The sequence below is a fragment of the Cetorhinus maximus genome, chromosome 2 (genome assembly GCF_964194155.1).
Source record: "Cetorhinus maximus chromosome 2, sCetMax3.hap1.1, whole genome shotgun sequence".
Taxonomy (NCBI): Eukaryota; Metazoa; Chordata; class Chondrichthyes; order Lamniformes; family Cetorhinidae; genus Cetorhinus; species Cetorhinus maximus.
The window spans coordinates 172,595,772-172,615,059 of NC_135880.1; positions in this window are offsets into that span (position 1 = coordinate 172,595,772).

Below are 19,288 nucleotides of genomic sequence, written 5' to 3' on the forward strand. Positions count from 1 at the left end.
AAAGTACTTTTGAAGTGTAGTTGCTGTCATAATGTGTGAAGCCACTTTACACACAGCAAGTTCCCAGAAACAGCAATACGATAAATCACCATATAATCTGCTTTCATGTTTAGTGAGAAGAGTTGCTTTGCCTCAGTCTTTGTGAAGAGAAACAAAAAGAGAGCTGCAAGATAACTTGAAGAAGAATCCTGACAAAAATAGATCTACAAACGGTAACCGTGTTAAAAGAGTTAATGGTGCTAAATTGAGAAAGGCACCATAGAGTCGTAGAGTCATTATTATGGCACAGAAGGAGGCCACTTGGCCCAATGAACTCATGCTGGCCCTCTGTAGAGCAATCCCGTCAGTCCTATTCCTCCATTTTATCCCAGTAGCCCTGTAATTTTATTTCTCTCGTGCCCATCCAAGTTCCTTTTGAAATAGTTCATCGTCTCTGCTTCCAACACCCTCCTAGGTAGTGAGCTCCAGGACATTATCGCTTCCTATGTAAAAATAGTTCTTCCTCACATCCGTTTCATTGTGTGGTCAGGGTCCAGATGGGGTTTTTTGGGGCTTGCTTATTCTCCCAAAGTAAGCTCACCGAGACTATAGTTTCATATAACCATTAGTCTTTATTTAAAGCTACAAGAGGGGATGCGATGGTGGAGTGGTATTGTCACTGGGCTAGTAATCCAGAGACCCAGTGTAATTTGAATTCAATACAAACCTGGAATTAAAAGTCTAATAATAACCATGAAACCATTGTCCATTGTCAATATAAGCCATTTAATTCACTAATGTCCCTTAGGGAAGGAAATCTGCCGTCCTTACTGGGTCTGGCTTACATGTGACTCCAGACCCACAGTAATGTGGCTGACTCTTAACTGCCTCCGAAAATGGTCCAGCAAACTACTCAGTTGTATCAAACCACTAAAATGTCTAAAAGGAATGAAACCGGACAAACACCTGGCAACAACCTAGCCACTTGAGTGACAACAGCAAATTTAGCCATGTTGACCCTGCAAAATCTTCCGTACCAACATTTGGGACCTAGTGCCAAAATTGGAAGAGCTGTCTCACAGACTAGTCAAGCAACAGCCTGATATAGTCATAATCATGGAATCATACCTCACAGATAATATCCCAGACACCACTATCACCATCTGTGAGTATTTTCTGTCCCAGCAGCAGGACCCAGCAGAGGTGGTATACAGTTGGGAGGGAGTTTCCCTGGGAGTCCTCAACATTGACTTCGGACCCCATAAAGCCTCATGGCATCAGGTCAAACATGGGCAAGGATACCTGCTGCAGATTACCACGTACCATCCTCCCTCAGCTGATGAATCAGTGCTCCTCCATGTTGAGCATCACTTGGAGGAAGCACTGAGGGTGGCAAGAACACAGGATGTACTCTGAGGTGGGGGACTTCAATGTCCATCACCAAGAGTGTCTCGGTAGCACTACCACAAACCGAGCTGGCTGACTCCTAAACGAGATAGCTGCTGGACTGGGAGTGCGGTAGGTGGTGAGGGAACCGACAAGAGGGAAAAATATACTTAACCTCATCCTCACTAACCTGCCTGCAGCAGATGCATCTGTCTATGACAGTATTGGTAGGAGTGACCACCGCACAGTCATTGTGGAGACGAAGTCCCACCTTCACATTGAGGATATCCTCCATCGTGTTGTGTGGCACTGCCACCATGCTGAATGGGAAAGATTTCAAACAGATCTAGCAACTCTAGACTGGACATCCATGAGATGCTGTGGGCCAGCAACAGCAGCAGAAGATTTGTACTCAACCACAATCTGTAACCTCATGAACTGGCATATCCCCCACTCCACCATTACCACCAAGCCAGGGGATCAGCCCTGGTTCAATGCAGAGTGCAGGAAGGCATGCCAGGATCAGCACCAGGCATACCTAAAAATGAGGTGTCAACCTGGTAAAGATAAAACACAGGACCACTTGCATGCCAAACAGCATAAGCAGCAAATGACAGACAGAGTTAAGCGATCCAACAACTGCATTCCTGCCACATTCAGTCATGAATGGGTGTGGGCAATTAAACAACTCACTGGAGGAGGAGGCTCCACAAATATTCCTATCCTCAATGTTGAGGGAGCCCAGCACATCAGTGCAAAAGCTAAGGCAGAGGCATTTGCAAAAATCTTCAGCCAGAAGTGCTGAGTGGATGATCCAACTCAGCCTCATCTGGAGGTCCCCAGCATCACAGATGCCAGTCTTCAGACAATTCGATTCACTCCATGTGATATCAAGAAATGGCTGAAGGCATTGGATACGGCAATGGCTATGGGCCATTACAATATTCCGGCAATAGTACTGCAGATTTGTACTCCAGAACTTGTCGCGCCCCTAGCCAAGCTGTTCCAGTACAACTACAACACTGGCATCTACCCGGCTATGTAGAAAATTGCCAAGGTATTTCCTGTGCATAAAAAGGACAAAACCAACCCAGCCAATTACTCCCCCATCAGTCTACTCTCGATTATCAGTAAAGTAATGGAAGGAGTCAGCAACAGCGCTATCAAGTGGCACTTGCTTAGAAATAACTTGCTCGCTGATGCTCAGTTTTGGTTCCGGCAGGGCCACTCAGCTCCTGACCTCGTTATAGCCTTGCTTCAAACATGGACAAAAGAGCTGAACTCCAGAGGTGAGGTGAGAGTGACTGCCCTTGACATCAAGGCAGCATTTGATCGAGTGTGGCATCAAGGAGCCCCAGCAAAACTGGGGTCAATGGGAATTGTGGAAAACTCTCCGCTGGTTGGAGTCCTACCTAGCACGGAGGAGGATGGTTGTGGCTGTTGGAAGTTAATCATCTCAGTTCAAGGACATCACTGCAGAAGTTCCTCAGGGTAGTGTCCTGGGCCCAACCATCTTCAGCTGCTTCATCAATGACCTTCCTTCCATTATAAGGTCAGAAGTGGGGATGTTCACTGATGATTGCACAATGTTCAGCACCATTCGCAACTCATCAGATACTGAAGCAGTTCATGTCCAAATGCAGCAAGACCTGGACAATATCCAGGCTTGGGCTGACAAGTGGCAAGTAACATTTGGGCCACACAACTGCCAGGCAATGACCATCTCCAACAAGAGAGAATCTAACCACCGCCTCTTGACGTTCAATGGCATTATCATCACTGAATCCCCCACGATCAACATCCTGAGGTTCACCATTGGCCAGAATCTAAACTGGACTAGCCATATAAATACTGTGGCTACAAGAGCAGGTCAGAGGCTAGGAATCCTGTGGGGACTAACTCACCTCCTGACTCCCCAAAACCTGTCTATCATCTACAAGGCACAAGTCAGGAATACTCTCCACTTGCCTGGATGAGATCAGCTCCAACAACACACAGAAAGCTTGATGCCATCCAGGACAAAACAGCCCACCTGATTGGCGTCCCATCCACAAACATTCACTCCATTCACCACCCACGCACAGTAGCAGCAGTGTGTACCATCTACAAGATGCACTGCAGAAACTCTCCTTAGACAGTACCTTCCAAACCCATGACCACAACCATCTGGAAGGACAGGGGCAACAGATACATGGGAACACCACCACTTGGAAGTTCCGCTCACCATCCTGACTTGGAAATATATCGCTGTTCATTCACTGTTGCTGGGTCAAAATCCTGGAACTCCCTCCCTAACAGCACTGTGGGTGTGCCTGCGGTTCAAGGAGGCAGCTCACCAACACCTTCTCAAGGACATTTAAGGATGGGCAATAAATGCTGCCGTAGCCTGTGATGCCCACATGTCATGAATGAATTTTTAAAATTACACATTGGGACCTCAGCACAAGGTTGGAACTTCTGCTCCCTCCAGATCTCTGTTTCTCAGTCATATGATGTTACAACATTTTTACATTAGCTTCCTGTATGCTTCTGATGTTGACCTTTCACTGTACATCGTCCCGCCTGCATCTATTGCCCAAAACCTTAAATTGTGTGCCTTAGCCCTTGCACAATTAGCTAATAGGAGCAACTTTTCTTTGTCTACCTTATTTAAACCTGTCATAATCTTGCACATCTCTACCAAATCTCACCTCAGTCTCATTTGCTCCAAGGAGAACAACTCTAGATTCTCCAACCTAGCCTTGTAACTAAAATCCCTCATCCCTGGAACCATTCTGGTAAATCTCCTCCGCAATCCCTCAAGGACCCTCACATCCCTCCTGTAGTGTGGTGACCAGAACTGGAGTTGTGGCCTAACCAGAGCTTTATACAGGTTAAATGTAACTTCCTTGCTTTTGTAACCAATACCTCTATTTATGCTGTTCTGGAAATTGGACTGCACCATATGCAGTGCACGTTTGCAGGCACCTAAGAGGAGCAGCAGCAGCATTCGCCAGCCAACCTAATTGGGAATGTACCAGCAAGCAATGAGCACTAATCACAGTCCCTGAGGCAGTTGGCTCATCACAGGGGATCAGAATTGGTCAGGGGCCTGATGAAAGCTTTGGAAGCAGTTGAGTTGGGGTTGTGCAGAGGCCAGCTGATTTAATGTGATGCTTGAAGAGGCACTTCTCCATACTCAGGGATGTGTTTTTAGCAGAACATATCTATTTGGTGCTGGCCTCTAGCCGTCCCTTTAAGGGCTAGTTATCCTGAATGCATCAAGCCTCAGGCCCCAAGCCTGCTAACAAATTTCCTGTCTCGGACCTAAAACAGGACTTAGGCCATTTATTTGGGATATTCAAGAAGCAAGTTGACAGGGTGGTTTAAAAAAAAATTGGGTTACTTGGGTTTAATAAATGGAGGCATAAAGTATAAAAGCAAAAATTTCATGCTAGAAATTTATAAATCACAAGTTAGACAGCAGCTGGGGAATTCTGGACACAAACTGCATTCAGGAAAGATATAAAGGCGTTAGAAAGGACTCAGAGCGTTGTGCTATTGTATGCATGCAAATGCAGACAATGACATACACCTTTAAGAAGCTGGATAGTGACATCACTGTGACATCACCGTGTGTGAGGCTGGAGTATAAAAGTACAGCCTGCATGTTAGATGTTCACTATTGCCTATGCTCTGTATTGCAGGTGCCTACTACTACTTGTGACCCTGTATCAGCAAGGCTATTACAGCTTAAGAGTCAGGCCTATAGTCAAGTAATCAGTCTATGACTGTTAGGACCCAGGCCGGGTCAAGGCCTGTGCAGAGCTGTGTATAGTTGTTGCTAGTAATAAACTCCAGGTACTTGTGTCTGACCGGAATCCTCATCAGTCTCAATATCTCACTTGGTATCAATAGCATAGAGACAGATCCCTTGTGGTCTACATTGAGATCCTCAACATATACATGGCAGCAGGTTGCAACATACCATGTCACAGAGGAGGTTTACTAGGCTCTTACAGGGGTTAGGGACTTTGGTTATGAGAGAGGTGAGAAAAGTCAGAACTGTTCTCCTTGAAATGGAGAAGGTTATGAGGTGACCTAGTAGAGGTTTTCAAGATAATGAGTAGTTTTGCTAGAGTAGATAGAGAACAGCTTTCTGCTGAATGAGTCAATAGTCAGAGGTCATAGATTAAAAATCATTGGTAAAGGATCTGGAGAGGAGATGAGGAGATATTTTTCATTCATTCTGTTGTCAGGATCTGTAATGCTTTATGTAATAATTATGGTTTTATTTAGTGTGTAATGTACTTCTAAGAATAATACTTGTTAGGAAAGATGACGTGATCTGTAGTAACCAAAAGGAGAGTTGTGTGGGCTACGTCAGCAGACAGTAGAGATAAAGTTGGAGTTAAAAGCACACGTGTAATTGAAGCTGAGTATATTGTAAAAAAGCTTAATGTTTCCACTTAAGAAGTGTCTGCAGTTCAACTCTATTACTAATAACACAATTTGACCACCCTTACAACACTCTACTTGAAAGAAGATGGTGGAAGCTGACCCCATAAATAATTAAAAAAGGGAGGTTGGAACATAGGAACATAGGACCCTTCGAGCCTGCTCCACCATTCAATAAGGTCATGGCTAACCTGGTTGTGGTCTCAACTCCACTTTACTATCTGCACCCTCATAACCCTCGACTCTCTTGCCTCAAAAATAAGTTGAAGGTACTTGAAGGATAGATGAAGAATTTACAGGGTTACAGACAAAAAGTGAAGGTGTGGGATTAAGCACGATTGTTCTTTCAGAGATCCAGCACAGGCATGACATGCTGAATGGCCTCCTTCTGCTCTGTTACTTTCTGTGATTATGCCTGTGGTTGGCTCTACCACATTTGAAACTAAAAGGTGTTGGATATGTTTCCGATGAGGTTCGAGCGTTGAAGTTTGGCCTCCTGAGGATGACCTCTTTGCACAAGTTTTCCACCTAGAACATATCCCAGAATTGTGAAGGAGATTGGGCTGGAAATATCAGTGTCATCACCATAACATTCCAAAACATCAGTGCAAATGGGAATTTTGCTAAAGGATTGGAAAATGTCGATTATTTCATCCTGTTTCGAGGAAAGAGATAGGGATACTCTAACAAACTGAGGGTTGGTCAGGGAAGATCTTGATTTTGTGTGATAGTGAGTCGATAGCCCATTTTACTTCTCTTGCATGCTTAATGGAGAGATGTCATACAGGCTGCTGACTCTCGATCACCTATTTTACACTATTGCAAAAGTCATGATCTATCCTATTTGGCCTTTGGCTGTACTTAAACTTCAAAAGAGTAATTCTGTGATGGATGACCTGTATTTACCCCAGCTCCAACTTATTTACTTTGGGCTCGTAAGTAATTCTGGCAGGTTCCTGCTGGGATTTCTGATGTTACGAGGGAACTCATCAGTGCAAAGGAGGAAACTTTGCATCAATGTGAGACCACTTCATTACCAGAAAATGCAGTGAGGGAACATCCAGGGGCAGAAAAACTCTGAAGATTGGAAAGACAACCGACTGAAGGCCTTGAGAAGGGCTTTGGACAGATCACTTTGGAAAGGAGAGGGACTCTCTACGTGGCCCTCTTCACCATGGAGGCACAACAGGTATTTGCTGCTGCTTCCTTGAGCCTTCAGCCAACTTCCCAATCACGACAGTGGGAAGTGATGGCAACGTGGGGGGGGGAAAGGAATAATACCAGCTTGCGCACCGCCATGTCTGTGCAGCAAGCAGGAAAGGAGCTGGCCAGGCCAATATCGGCGGTGGGGTTGTAGACGGATTCCTGGTCCAGACAATAGGTTGGGGGTAGACTCTGCCTCCCCATTTTCCTTCCATTTCCACCACAATCCTGCCCAATGTCATGTGGAATTATAAAGGAAAATCGACCCCAGTCTCAATTTCATCCTCAGCTTCTTCAGCGCTATATGGAATGTGTGTGTCAGGGAATTTTCTTTCCTATGACCAGTATATATTTTGTTCGATGCTGAAAAACCCAATGCTGCCTTGCTCAATTCCATCTTCACCTCTCATCTCATATCTTCTGTTAATTTGGGGCAGAATTTTTAGCTCGTCGGGTGGGCACGTAGCTGACCCGAACGAGCGTATTTTTACTTAGTTCTGTTGAAGGGTCATGAGGACTCGAAACGTCAACTGTGCTCTTCTCCGCCGATGCTGCCAGACCTGCTGAGTTTTTCCAGGTATTTCTGTTTCTGTTTTTGTTTTATCTCTGTTAGCATTGTGTTGCCCTTGTCTTCCTTTGTGACTACATGGACATGAAATTAATTATTCGGAAACTTGTGCTTATTCTCTGTATCAAGACCATTGCATCTCTTACAGTTTTTGCCTCTTCTCTTATTACCCTCTTTACTTTTGAAGTAGTGAATTTGTTTTTATTATTACCTGAAGAGAAAATTTGCAGAGCTATGGGGAAACAACAGGGACATGTTGAGTAGCTCTTTCAAAGAGCTGGCACAGGCACAATGAGCCGAATGACCTTTATGCTATAAAATTCTGATCCCATGTTTTACTTTCTCAGCTACACTTTTTTTCCTATGCCTCTTCTTTTTATAAAGATGAACTGTTAATGCATTTCTGCATATTCTCACATTTATCTATGTACCCCATCCTCCCTGGGGAGTCTGGAGAAGCTATTTTTTATCCCCTTTATTTCACTTCTGGTTTGTTACGCTGGTTTAGTGTTATCTTGATGATTAGTGCTATGCATCTCTCCTGTGTGTTCAACATTATGCCTGCAATTCAAGCTGTTCCCCTTGTTTGCTATTGAAGTGCTGCTGAAAAGCCGACCGACCGTGTTAATTGGCTTATTTCTGCAATTCTTTGAGTTTAACCTATTTAAAGTCATAGACCCGTTTCATTGACTTTAGTAGTCCTGAATCCCAGATCAAGTTGACTTGGATCATTCCGTGGCGCCAACTCCCCCAGAGTGTCAGGTCTCCTATTACTTATGTGTTACTTGCTTCATTTACGAATACCATGTGCACTGGCTGGAGTGCAATCTTCTAAACTATACTGGAGTTTAGAAGAGTGAGGGGTGACTTGTTGAAGTATATAAGATCCTGAACGGTATTGGCAAGGTGGACGTGGAAAGGATGCTTCCTCTTGTAGGTGAGTTCAGAACTAGAGGGCGCTGTTTTAGAATTAGGGAGAGATGAGGAGAAATTGTTTTCTCTCACGAGGGTTGTGCACATTTGGAACTCTCTGCCTCAGAAGGCGGTGGAGGCAGGGTCATTGAATATTTTTAAGGCAGAGGTAGATAGATTCTTGTTAGGCAAGGGAGTCAAGGGTTATCAAGGATAGATGGGAATGTGGAATTCAGAACACAAGCAGATCAGCCATGATATTATCGAATGGTGGAGCAGGCTTGAGGGGCCAAATGGCCTACTTCTGCTCCTATTCCGTTTGTTTGTAGGCACTTGGCCATGAAACTATTACCAGTTTCCAACTGTGCCTCTAAACCACTTGGATTTTCTCAATTCCTATTTGGGCGATTGAAGCTCTTCAATGAATGGAGGCACGGCAGACATTGCAATAGCCAGAATATTCTAGAATTTAAAAGAAAATGCATCAATCTTGGGATGCGAGCAATGCTGATAGGCCAGTGCTCGTTTCCCATACCTAATTGCCCTTGAGAATACACTGGTAAGCCTTCCTCATGGATCGCTGCAGTGCATGTGTTGAAATGGGAATTGTGCTATATGTTCAAGTTGGAATGGTATATGATTTGGATGTGGTCTTGTCGCTGTGCACCTACTGCCCTTGCCCTGCTAGATGGTGAAAGCTGTACGTTTGGGGGGTGCTGTCAAAGAAGCCTTATCAAGTTGCTGCAATGTACCCTGTTGTTGGTAATGCTGTAGCCATGGTGCACAGTTGATGGAGGGATTGGGTGTTTAAGGTGGTGGATGAGGTGTCAATAAAGTGGGGAGGATTTGTCCTGGTAGGTATAGAGCTCCTTGAGTGTTCTTGCGCCCATACATTAGGTTTTTGCTCCCTAATAGGCTAAATGTGCATTGGCTTTTAATCTGTACCCAGAGCCGTCAATGGTGATTGCCTGGATGTTAATGGTGGTCATGACATTGTATATCAAGGAAAGATGGTTAGACTTTCTCTCGTTGAAGATGGTCATTGCCTTGCATTTGTATAGCCGCAATGTTGCTTGCCACTTGTTAGTCCAAGACTGCTTTCAAGATCTTGTTCCATGTGGGATGAGGCTGCTTCATTATTTTAGGAGTTGCAAATGCAACTAAAAACTGTGCAATCATTAGTGAACATCCCCATGTCTGGCCTTATGATAGAAGGCAGGTCATAGATGAAGCACTTTGGAGATAATTTGGCTTAGGACACTATCTTGAAACTGTTACCAATTGCCAACTGTGTCTCTAAACCACTTGGGTTTTCTCAATTTGTATTTGGGCGATTGAAGCTCTTCAATGAATGGTGGCATGGCAGACATATCAATCACCAGAATATTCTAGAATTTAAAAGAAAATGCATCAATCTTGGGATGTGGGCATCGCTGGTAGGCCAGCGCTCGTTGCCCATACTTAATTGCCCTTGAGAATATACTGGTGAGCTTTCCTCATGGATCGCTGCAGTGCATCTGTTGAAGTGGGAATTGTGCTATACATTCAAATTGGAATGGTTTATGATTTGGATGTGGTCTTGAAGCTGTGCACCTACTGCCCTGTCTCCTGCAACAACTGAAGCTGAGGTGAGGCCTGAGTGTTGCAAATTATACTCACTAATTGTTTCATAACATTTGATGCACCTTGCAAACAAGGAAGCTTAAGTGCCAAAATTCTACTCCCTATATCCTTTCATCCCTTTACCAGCTGGCCTACACTGACTCCCGATTCACCAACGCCTCGAATTTAAAACCCTCATTCTGGTCTTCCCCCTCCCTGTCGCTGTAAAGTGCCTCGGGACATTTCCCTGCTTTAAAGGTGCTGTCTAAATGCACATTCTAATTGCTGTAGCACAAGCAACTTTATTAGAGGTCCTCAAAGGCAACATACAGAAGCTTGGTCCAAAGAGAGTGAGACAGTAAGATTGAGAGGCCAAACACAGAACTAAGAGAATAAGGGACAGACAAGTCAGCTGATTTTATCGAAGTATTGAAAGTCTCGCTTAATGGCTCGAGAGCCAGCAAAAGACCCACATTATCTCTCCAGGAAGACCTTGCTGTTATTAAGTGCCTCTCAAGCACTTAAGGGGGCACCAGTGGGCCTTCGCAGGATGCCAGGGGGTGGAAATCCTGCCCATGGAGAGCTACCAGCCAGTCAGAGGCAGCAGCTCTTTTGCTCACCAGCATGACCAGGGAGGTGGTGGCGGCTGCCACGACAAAGGCCACTGGAAGCCCAGGATAGCGGAGCGACCAACACCAGAAGTAAGTCATGGTGGAAGGGGTTTCACAGTGTGTGGGTCATGGGGGAGAGGTGTGGCTCTCAACTGGCCCCTCCCCCTTCCTGATGCTACATCCCTGAATCGGGCATTGACGAGAGACCCCCACCCCGGGGAGACCAGAAGTAGCCCTCATAGATTTGCTTGTCATGCTCCCTCAATGGCGAAATACCCCCCCATTTGTCATGTTAATACCGGTGGTGGTGGGATGAGGCCCTTAAGTGGTCATTAATTGCCCACTTAAGGGCCTCAATTGGTGGCTGGGCAGGAAGTCCAACCACAGGCCTTCCCATCCTGGACTTAATTTTGGCGGAGGCAGGAAAGGAGTGGGGTGCATGCACGCAACCCTCCTGCTTCGTTAAATGCCCTCCCCACCTCCAAACACGCCACAAGAGAGGGCATAAACTCCCCCCGTCGCATGAGAGCAGAAAGAGGAAAAGGCAGTGAGAGTACAGATCAAAAGAACTCGCAGCACAGTAATACACCTGGATTTAATAGTGAATCATGTTTTATGTTTCTTCTGAAGTTGGCATATCACCATACCAACTTTACAAGTTATGGGGCGTTGCATCAAGTCCCATTTGATGTTTGTGAGCTGAAGAATTTGCAATATGAGAACCCCTTTGACAGCTGCTTAAAACAAAGAATTGACCCTCATTGATGTTGAATGTCTTTGTGTTGTCAGGAAATTGGAGACAATGTCCACATTCGGCACATCTTTTGTTGTCTGAACTGTGTGCAAATTAAAGCAACCAGTCACGGGTGGGAGATCATCTTTTGAGGCATAAAATAAAAATGTGCAGAGATAAGCACTGAAAATTAAGATGTGCATTTGCTACTGACAACTCAATCTGTTCAATGGCTCCCTTTTAATTGGAATTCACGACTCCAGCAGATTGTGTGGATATGTTTTCTCATGATGCATGCCTAGGGGTGCAGTGAGGAAACACTAATCATTGCAAACCAAACATCTACTTGATTTACTGCGATGATTCTATCGTTGCTTAGTGTACACAAAGATTATCATCCAATTGCTGCTCCTTATTTCTGGCACATCATCGTTTGAATTACACCACTAGAGATTCATAATTGTAACATAAATATGTATTTTTTTAGCTGCTCCAACTAATAAATTTTGACATATTTTGGGTTTTTTTATTGAATACTTTGTGATTTTACTCTTATTGCTTCCAACAGGTGGCACATTCAGTGCAGTCTTCATTCACGCAATATCAGAAAAACATTTTCATTGTACCAAAATGATTGTGGCTTAAATCACTTTTTAATAGCTAGGCACTATCTGTTGTGCTTATTAAGCATCCAACAGTTTAGGAACATAGGATCAAGGGTAGACATTCAACCCTTCGGGCATCTACCATCATTCAGTTAGATCGTGGCTGATCTGTATCTTAACTCCATCTAACCACTTTGGCTCTGTAACCTTTAATATCTATGCCATATAAAAATCTATCAATCACAGTTTTGAGGGGGAAGATAATTGTAGATTTCCACATCCCTTTTTGTGAAGCAGTGCTTCCTGAATTCCCTCCTAAACAGCTTAGTTCTAATTTTAAGGTAATGTGCCTTCTTCTAACTTGCCCCACCAGAGGGCAAACCAGGACCTGTGACAAAAGAAAGAAAGACCTGCACTTATAAAGTACCTTTCATGACCTCAGGGTGTCCCAAAGCATTTGATAGTTAGTAAATTACTTTGTAATGAAGTGTGGTTTTAAACTCGCACAAAGCAAAGTTCCACAAACAAGAATGAAATCATGATCAGATAATGTTTTATTAGCCATGGTTGGTTGAAGATAAATATTGGCTCTTCTTTGAAATGTTCCCGGCCTCTTATGTCCATTGAGAGGGCAGACAAGGCCTCCGTTTAACATCTTATCCAAAAGAGGCAAGCAGCATTCTCTCAGTACTGCACTAAGCGTTAGCCTAGATATTTGTGCTCCAAATGTCTTTGGAGTGGGATCTGAATCCATTTCCTCCTAACTCACAAGCAAGAGGTGCTACCAACTACCAACCAAAGGTTGATACATATGGATAAGATTGTAGTGAAGTCTTTAAAGCTGAATCATGGGAGTTGGGACATATATGAACAAAATAAGCTGAATCATGGGAGTTGGGACATATATGAACAAAATACCTCAAGTGTCTTTGGACCTATGTTTGATGTCTCCTCATTAACTCATCTTACTCATTGAAATTATTATTATCACCACTTTAAGTGGTGATATTTGCATTGCAGATGGTGCCAATGCCCAGTGCATGGGATGTCAGACCCATTGTAGGTGGTAAGCCTGTAACCTGTTGATAGGACTACATCGTGCCATTTTCTCATGTATGTGGTTTTTTTTTTATTTATTCATGGGATGCGGACATCACTGGCCAGCATTTATTGCTCATCCCTAATTGCCCTTATTCTGAGAGCATTTAAGGAGTCAAGGGTCTGGAGCCCAGGTAAGGATGGCAGATTTCCTTTCCTAAAGGGCTTTAGTGAACCAGATGGGTTTTTACAGCAATTGGACTTTTAATCCCATCTGCCGTGGCGGGATTCAAACCCAAGTGTCCAGAGCATTACCCTGGGTCTCTGGATTACTAGTCCAGCGACAATACCATTCCGCCATCACCTCCCCATTGAGCATGTGCAATGGTAAGATGTTGGCATTTGCACTGGTATCAATTTTTGCACATATGGTATACTGCCCTTAGTATTGCGGATACTTAACTTTTAGAGTGGCAAATGCTTCAGCTTATCTGAGTTCATCAACATGATAAGTGAGGTTGACAATAACAGTTTGGCTTGGATCTGTAAACTGTGGTATATTGGGGGTGTCTTTGACTTCATTGATATGTTTGCATTTTGCAGGGCTGAGCTCTAGAACTGTCATTTGTGTCAGATTACAATGGAGTCATTCTTTGCCGTGAGTTTTATATTTTGGGTATGCCTGGTTTGTTGTGTTTGTGACAGATTTTTGCCCAATGCCCTTTGGTGGAGCATAGTTTGCACATGTCAAAATATGCTGGGCATTGCCTGGATAAGTGCGTAAGATGACACCACATGTAGGGTTTGGGTGTCTTTGATGTTCTTGTTACCACGGCAATAGTAGGTTTGTGATCAAGGATTTGAAGGTGAAGTTCACCAGCCATTAATGCCTCAAATTTTCTACCTTTGTCCAGTAGTGCATCTATTGTGTGACCTTTGGCTTTGCCTAGTAACGCTTTCCTATAAGACTTGATGGGCGTTGAAGCGATGACAAGCTCCTTCAATCTCTCTGCAAGGTCATCGGCATTGAAGTCGCATTTGGCTCCTTTGTGCCGGCACCTGTTTATAAATTGCGCATGTTTGACAAATTTGCTAGAGTTCTTTGACGATATAACAAGCAGAGTTGATAAAGGGGAACCGATAGATGTATATTTGGATTTCCAGAAGGCATTCACTAAGGTGCCATATAAAAGGTTATTGCACAAGATAAGAGGTCACGCTATTGAGAGTAATGTATTAGCACGCACTGAGGATTGGTTAACACACAGAAAACAGAGAGTTGGGATTAATGGGTCTTTTTCAGGTTGGAAAGATGTAGCTAGTGGAGTGCCACAAGGATCAGTCCTATGGCCTCAGTTATTTACTATCTATATTAATGATTTGGAAGAGGGGGAAGAGTGTAATGTCTCCAGATTTGCTGACGATATAAAAATAGGTGGGAGGGCATGTTGTGATGAGGGCATAAGGAATCTGCCAGGGGATATAGACAGGCTGAATGAGTGGGCAAAAACTTGGCAGATGGAGTTTAATTTGGAAAGTGTGAGGTCATGCACTTTGGTAGCAAAAATCAAAAGGCAGACTTCCCTTGCTGCCAAAACCCTTACTCCCACCATAACCCAACTCTGCAATCCCCCTCCCGCCTTCACTCGTCTGTGGCCTATCTGGTTCTGGGGAATGCCAACCAGTGTTCAAGTAAGTGCTTGAGTGGCACTTAATTTGGCAGGCCTTCCCTAAAAGAGGCCACGTGGACTCTTCGCTGGCTCTCCAGCCAGTGGCCAAGACCCCCATCACCGCCATTAAATACTGCCCAATGTTTCCATTTGGGTAGGGGAAGTCCAATACTAGGGGTCATCAATATAAGATAGTTCCTGATAAATTCAATAAGGAATTCAGGAGAAACACCTTTACCAGAGAATGGTGAGAATGTAAAATTCACTATCACATTGAGCGGTGGAGGCAAAGAGTTTGCATGCTTTTAGTGGAACAAGATAAGTACATGAAGGAGAAAGGAATAGAAGGTTCTGATGATAGGTTGTGGTAAGATGAAAGGTGGCTCATGTGGAGCATAAATATTGACACTGAGCTGTTGGGCTGTTTCAATGCTTTAAATTTTAGAATTTTCATATAACATACCAAAGGGTAATTTCTATAATCCCATGCATCCAGTGGGGAGCTCTACTGGAAAGGGACATGAGTCACAGAATTAGGACAACTGTATTGCAACCCTGTTCTGTGAACTGGATACACAGGTTCAGTGAAATTATTCTTCAGCATGCCTATCAAATAGAATCTACAGCATTGGTACAGACTATTCCATCCAACAGGTCTGTTGTAATCCTATCTGCAGCTGGTTAGAAAATGTCGGTCTGAAAAACACTGTTTCTGATATTGTTGAATAAATGCTTAATACACTAATATTAAAGTCCTCTAATTAGTTAAATGAGAGTGGAAAGAGGAGTATGACATGGGTGCCCTAAGCATCTTCAGTACTGCTGCTGGAATATTGTCAGGGCCCATAGCCTTTGCAGTATCCAGTGATTTCAGCTATTTCGTAATATCATGTGAAGTGTGAATCGAATTGGCTGAAGACTGGCATCTGTGATGCTGGAGGAGGCCGAGATGGATCATCCACTTAACATTTCTTGCTGGAGATTGCAGCAAATTCTTCAGCCTTAAACTTTGCCCTGATGTGCTGGACTCCCCCATCATTGAGGATGGGGATATTTATGGAGCCTCCCCTTCCAGTGAGTTATTTAATTGTCCACCACCATTCATGACTGGATGTGGCAGGAATGCAAAGCTTAGATCTGATCTGTTTGTTGTGGAGTCTCTTAACTCGGTCTATCAATTGTTGCTTATACTGTTTGGCATGCAGGTAGTCCTGCGTTGTAGCTTCACCAGGTTGACACCTCATTTTTAGGTATGCCTGGTGCTGCTCCTAGCATGCCCTCCTGCACTCTTCATTGAACCAGGGTTGATCCTCTGACATGGTGGTAATGGTAGAGTGGGGGATGTGCCGGGCCACGAGGTTACAGATTGTGGTTGAGTACAATTCTGCTGCTGCTGATGGCCCACAGCACCTCATGGTTGTCTAGTCTTGAGTTACTAGATCTGTTCGAAGTCTATCCCATTTAACATGCCGGTAGTGCCACACAACACGATGGAGGGTATTTTCAATGTGGAGGCGGGACTTTGTCTCCACAATGACTGTACAGTGGTCACTCCTACCGATACTGTCATGGACAGGTGCATCTGCGGCAGGCAGATTGGTGAGGATGAGGTCAAGTGCGTTTTTCCTCTTTAGGTTCCCTCACCACCTGTGGCAGACCCATTCTAGCAGCTATGTCATTTAAGACTCAACCAGCTCAGTCAGTAGTGGTGCTACCGAGCCACCTTTTGTGATGGACATTGAAGTCCCCCACCGAGAGTGTCAATTCTGTGCCCTTGCCACCCTCAGTGCTTCCTCCGAGTGATGTTCAGCATGGAGGAGTACTAATTCATCAGCTGTGGGCGGGTGGTACGTGGTGATCAGCAGGAAGTTTCCTTACCCGTGTTTTCCCTGATGCCATGAGACCTCATGGGGTCCAGAGTCGATGTTGAGGACTCCCAGGGTAACTCCTTCCTGACTGCATACCACTGTGCCGCCACCTCTGCCGGGTCTGCCCTGCTAGTGGGACAGGTCATACCCAGGGTTGGTGATGGTGGTGTCTGGGACATTATCTGTAAGGTAAGATTCCTTGAGTATGACTATTTCAGGCTGTTGCTTGACTAGTCTGTGAGACAGCTCTCCCAATTTTTGCATAAGCCTCCAGATGTTAGTAAGGAGGACTTTGCAGGGTCGACAGGGCTGTGATTACCGTTGTCATTTCCAGTGCCTAGGTCGGTGCCGGGTGGTCCGTCCGGTTTCATTCTACATTTTTTCTGACAATACCGCCAAAATAAAATTCTAACCTTTTCAGTTAAACTAAATTCAGAGTTTTCATTTCCAGCATTTTCTGCTTTTATTTCATTCCGTATGTGTATGTATATGGATACAGAATCTGAGTCCCAAAATATTTTTAAAAAGCACCAAAGGTAATTGTAATTTATTGGAGCTGGAGTGCAAAATCAAACCGTAAAGAAAGACTTCATTTATCTCGTGCCTTCCACAACCTCAGGATGCCCAAAAGTGCTTTACAGTCAATTCAGTAGCCTTGAAGTGCACTAATGTAATAGTTCAAATGTAAAATGAGACTCAATTGTGTGGCCATTTTTCTTTGTGCTCACCAAGGTAATAGATACCAGCTCTGGGTAACAAGGCCATTTTTGTTTTTTTTTGCTACCTAAGGGCTTTATTTTGCACAATGGAAATTTGCTAATGGATTTTGTTTTGCCATTAAGTGTGAAAAATTTACAAGTAAGCATGAATGCTGAAGCTTTCTCTCATGCTTCCCCCCCCCCCTCCCCCCACCCACCCCCACTGCCCACATATTTGTCAGTATTTTTAAATATAACAGTTAATTATCAACTTTGCAAGCATGTTACGAATGTCTTGACCCTGATACTAGCAGCAACTTTTTATTAATACAGATCTGCTGAGCAGATACATTAGAGCCAGGATGAGAGAATCAATGTAAAGGCCTACTTTGCTGACACAAGAGAAGATTATCTCTGAGGACTGGCTATTACAAATTGGCAAATCCATACTTTATACTCTAAAAGGTGTCAATAGAGCTATGCAATGGGACCATTTTTAATGGATCGATTTGTCAGTCCAGATTAAGTGCTGTATGTTGGTAGGACGCTTGCCTCTGAATCACATGGTTGTGGGTTCAAATGCCAGTCCAGGCCTTGAACACAAAATCTAGGCTGGTGCTACAATGCAGTGGTGAGGGATATTGCATTATCCGTGATGCTATTTTTCAGGTGAGTTGTTAAACTGAGATCTCAGTTGCCCATTCAGGTAGATTGATGTACAATTCACAGAAGATCCTTAAATATCTCCCAGTGTCCTGGCCAACATTTATTCCTTGGCCAACATTCTCTCCCCAGCCAATCGCACAAAAAACAAATTAACTGCCATATATTTAAATTGCTCTTTGTAGCACTTTGTTTTGCATAAGTTGGACGTTGGTTCGTTCACCTCAAAGTTGGAAAATAACGGGCTTAAATTTAACAAGTAACTTATACTGGCATGTTAGTGGAGCAGTGAGGGTGTGATGCATTGTGGAAGTGGCATTTTTCTGAAGAAAGTTAACATTATATATCCAATGACACTACTTCCATTGTCCTGGCCAATGCTAACCTCATCATTCAAACAGGTTAGCTGATAACTTATCTCATTGCTGTTTGTGAGGGCCAAGTATGTGTAATTTAATTGCTACATTTGTCTACAGAACAGCAATGATTACATGGCAAAAGTAATTCATTAGCTGTGGAGCGATTTGTGACATATGCATGTTATGTTAATGTACGTTCTCTTTTCCTTAGGCTTTTCCATGCAATTTTCTGGATAAGAAATGCAATATATGATGGGGCTAGACTATTTTATGGAAAATAGTTCCTATTTCATAGCCGGTACTCACAAGCAGTAGGTTATAGTCATACACGTTACCTGTGTAGCAATTAAATATTTCTTCATCGATCAAACGTTATACAGAACAACCTGGGCATGGAGACAAGTGCATGATTGCACCTCACAATACATGAAAGAATACACCCAACAACACCATTCCAACAGACAACAGCACAGACGCAGACATATGAACTTTCACAGCATATTGAGCTACCAACAGAGTACTAACAAAGAATAGAAGAGTGAGTCATCATACAGGTGAAAGTACCTTGGAAAGGCGTCTTTTTAATGTCTTGGGGACATCCTGGAAACCTTGGGGGAAAAGGCAAGGCAATGGCACTAGGTCATAATGCTCATTTGGAGAGCCGGTACAGACACGTTGGGCCAAATGACCTACTTCTGTGCCGTTAAAATTCTGTGATTCCCAAATTCCCCTTTAAGTCACACACCATCCTCTTGGCTTGAACATCTTTCATTCTTATTGGGTCAAAATCTGAGAATTCCTGATAATACTATTGTGGTAATTCCATTAGCGTAAGGACTGCACATGGTAGGGAAGAAAAGTCACCATTGCCTTCCCAGAGCAATAGAAGTGATTTTTGCCAGTGTCACCCAATCACAAATTGAGAAAGGAAGGAAGTGATGATCACAGATGTCCTG